Source organism: Schistocerca cancellata, chromosome 1, assembly GCF_023864275.1.
Source record: "Schistocerca cancellata isolate TAMUIC-IGC-003103 chromosome 1, iqSchCanc2.1, whole genome shotgun sequence".
NCBI classification, from domain to species: Eukaryota; Metazoa; Arthropoda; class Insecta; order Orthoptera; family Acrididae; genus Schistocerca; species Schistocerca cancellata.
Genome location: NC_064626.1, coordinates 235483341 through 235487465, shown reverse-complemented (window position 1 = coordinate 235487465; position 4125 = coordinate 235483341).

Below are 4125 nucleotides of genomic sequence, written 5' to 3'. Positions count from 1 at the left end.
AGTATGTGGATTGGCACTTAGTTTCTGGATGTCTTCTCGGCCCTCTTGGAACTTGGAAACACTGAACCACTCAAAAACTTACGTACATGATAAACAGGCTTCACGATACCCTTCTTTTACTAAAAAGCTAGGTTTCAGTTGTAGTTTTTCCAAGTTTCATGTGGAATTTAATGACAACTTGTTCTATTATTACCCTTACCATTTTTCTGGCAAAAACAAAATGACAGCTGTTACACAAACGAAGGTCAGACACCAGAGATGCCACTTTAAATTTAAAGGGCTTTGCGCTTCACAGCTATTGGTCATTCATCTGTTGCGCATGTTTATTTACTCTCTGACAGCATCAGTCCTGTTATTTGATAGCCATGTCTCGTATATGTAGACTGCTAGAGTCTTAGACAGTTTCTTGGGAAAAATTCTGAGGCAGTTGTAAGCTCTGCACACAGTTTTGCCTAGTACAGTGAATACGTACCATCAATGTCATTTCTGCGATTCATGTTTCTGACAATATTATAATAGCACCATAGAAGTAAGATCTAGTGAATGAAGTCAGTAGAACAACAAATCCCACCTTGTCAAACTAACCTGTTTCCATGGTCATCAGCTGTAGTAAAATAACAGACATTTTGCCAGTAATGCAGATTGTAAATTTACATGCCGTATGATCTACTTTACACCTAGGAAAGTTCACAAGTGTGTACTGTAAATGTTATGAAGTAACTATGGAAAGCTGTGCACAAGTGTGTGAAGTCTGTAAAAAATAATAGTAATTTTTATTTTTTGGGAAGAATTGAATTCATTCCCTCCACCTCAATGTTATCCCCTTCAAAATAGTCCCCATTAGATATTGCCCACTTGTGCCAGCAGTTCTTCCAGTCCAAAAAAACATGCCTGAAACTTGATTTTGGGATAGGTTTTAGCACTCTCAGCAGTGAATTTTTAATCTCACCTATGCTTGTAAAACTATGCTACTTTAAGGTTTTCTTTATTTTTGGCAACAGAAAACTGTTGCATGAGGCAGTGTCTGAACATGGAGGCTGGGGCATCATTGCAGTATTGTTTTTGGCCCAAAAATTCATGAACAAGCAACAAAGGTACATTAGCGTGGTAAAGAAGCCATGAGTTGTTTCACTACGGGGTACATGTGGTTTTCTACCCCCCTCAGAACTGCTTCACACAAACAGCTTTGTAAGTAGTACTTCAAACTGATTGATTGACATTGTGTCAAAAGCACATTGTGCACCATACGGTTAAAATTGAAGAAAACATTGAGCATAACCTTAACATCTGACCGCACTTGTGCTTTTTTTTTTTTTTTTTCAGTCTTGCTGTTCCAGATTGCTTCCATTGGAATAATTGATACATAGTTTCAATGTCTCATCCATAACCCCATGTTTCAGTAGTTCTGCATTGTTGTTAACTTCATCTAACAACTCATGAACCACTTGCATTTGTAGCTGATTTTGTTCGAAATGCAACAATTTTGGAACAAGTTTTTCTGTCACACGTTTCATACCCAATAAATTAAAAAAAAGTCATTGTGTGAGGCACCTGATTCACCATCATCAGCAGCAGCTTCTAAGACTGTGATTCGGCAATCATTCATAAACGTTTCTTTCACTTTTCCACGATTTTGTCAGTTTATAATGTACAGGGGCATACAAGACACACACCTTCAATATCTTCATGACCTCCTTTGAAACACTTACACCGCTTGGAAACAATGCTTGTACTCAAAGCAGACTACTAGAAGCAATAGTTTATCATTTCTGCTTCAATTTCAAATTCTCTGGCCAATTTTTATATTAAAAAATAATTGCTAAAATTACCAACACAGACAGAACCTCTTCGGCAGCTGACAATAGACTGCATATCTGATACAGTTAACACTGTACAGATACTCATATTATTTCAAACTCCAGAATAAAATTCAACCATATTTGGCACACAAACAGCACATTTCCTGAATATCAGCACTGTGGGGTTTATAACCACCTGGCTCCGGTAGAAACAGAGATTTGGGCACACACACATTTTTTCACTATCTGCAATATACCCAGCCGCTAAAACATGTCACCTCAAAGTCACTCCCCAATCACCATAAAGTTGGGAGTATAACAGACAAACAAGTGAAGAATGCGAGGTGCTGCATCTTCTGAACCAATAACAGCACCGAACAAAAGTTTGTTCCAGCGTCGACGCTACCATGTGCCGGCTTCCATGTAAACACTGTATGTTAGTGTGCGAACGTCTGCTTTTTCTTGTGTTGTGCAGTGTTACCATCTCGACTACAGTTTCTGTTTATTAAACAATGTCACTAAAATGATGTCATTCACCAAGCGACAATCTGATGCGCTGTGGACTGCCATTAAATAGTCAGGCTTTGGAATTGCTATGGAAGATGTGTGAGTTTTATGAGTAAGAGTCGATTCCTGCCAATAAAGTTTTAGTGCGTACCTAGAAAACTGTAGGACTTAGTCAAAGAACTGTTATAAGGAAAGGAGTACTACTTCAGGACCTACAAGACACAGAAGTAAACAGTGTGGAAGAAAGCACCTGTGGGAGAAACAGTGTGTTTTCAGGTACTCCAGGAAAGAAAAAAAAGCAGTCTCGTTCTTTTACAAATATTGATTCGTTCCAATCAATGCAACACATCGGCACATGTATGGATACTATAGAAGGAAAGAATAGCCCACCCAATCAATGCAACACATCGGCACATGTATGGATACTATAGAAGGAAAGAATAGCCCACAGTAGTGAAGTTGCCAATTTCTTTAAAAGAAAGTGAACTTTTCTCAGGGGAGAAAACGTCACTTAAGATGGCATTAAAAAGTGTGGACTTCTGTTTTAAAAAGTTAGATGGACGAAAACTGTTTCTTGAAAAAGCTCATGTCATTGCAGCTTCTACTATTGTCATACACAGCATTGTAGGAAAGGACATACACTCAATCATATGGTTAGACGAAACCTGCATCAACGCAGGAGAATCAGTTGAGAAATGCTGGACAGATGATACTCCAAATAGCTGTGGTCATTGGCCAACAGGAAGAGGATCCCGATTAATTGTGGCCCATGCAGCATCTTTAAATGGCTTTGTGCCTGGAGGACTTTTAGATTTTCAATTGAGGAAAACTGGTGACTATCATGAGGATATGGACCATCCATGGTTTCTACAGAGGTTAAAAATTTGTTGCTCCACTTTAGTGTTCAAACAGTGTTTGCGGTGGACATTCCATGCTTTTAGATAAAACTCCTACCACTAGTGACTGTAAAGAAACTATGGTGCAGTGGTTGCAGGTGAGAGACATTGCTGTGGACATCAGCGTGACAAAGCTGCTGTTATAACTGCTCATGAAACAAAATAAGCCTGCAACGCCCAAATACATTGTAGATGAAATTGCAAGCAAACGTGGTCACTTGGTAATTGGGCTACCACCTTATCACTGCCATTTTAATCCAATTGAATTGGTTTGGAGTGAAAACGAGGTGTACATTAGAAGTAACAACAAGACTTTTACTGTAACAAAAGGGGAAAGACTGCTACATGAAGATCTTGCTACTGTAGTTGCTACGTCATGGAGGAAGAAAGTAGACCATGTTGCTAAACTCATAACACAAGAACAGACTATAGACAGCATTATAAATGAAAACAAACAATCAATGATACAACAGTTTTGGTGCAGATTCCGATGATAGTGAAGGAAAACTGAATGGAATTGCACCATTGACATCGTAAATTAGTGAGTGTAAACGTATACAGAATTAATTCTTTCTCTCTACAATCGTATAGGCTATGGATGTTTTGCTTTATTTCTTTCTATGAGTGTGGATAGCGTGTTGCATGGTATGCTTAGGTTTACATTATTATACAATGTTTTACATGCAGCTATTACAGTAACAGTTTGGAACGACTTTTCATAGATATTGTCATTAACTTCGGGTGTTTTTAGTTCCTGGTTTCATATATTATCAAACACTTAGTCTCCATCTTCATTCTCTCCATTGTTAAAAAAACTTGTTTTGTTGCACTTATGTATAAATGTTGACTGTAGCTTACATTTACAAAGCGTACTTCGGAGTTGTGGGCATGTGCGGTGGCAGCTATTGCAACCTTGCAATTGC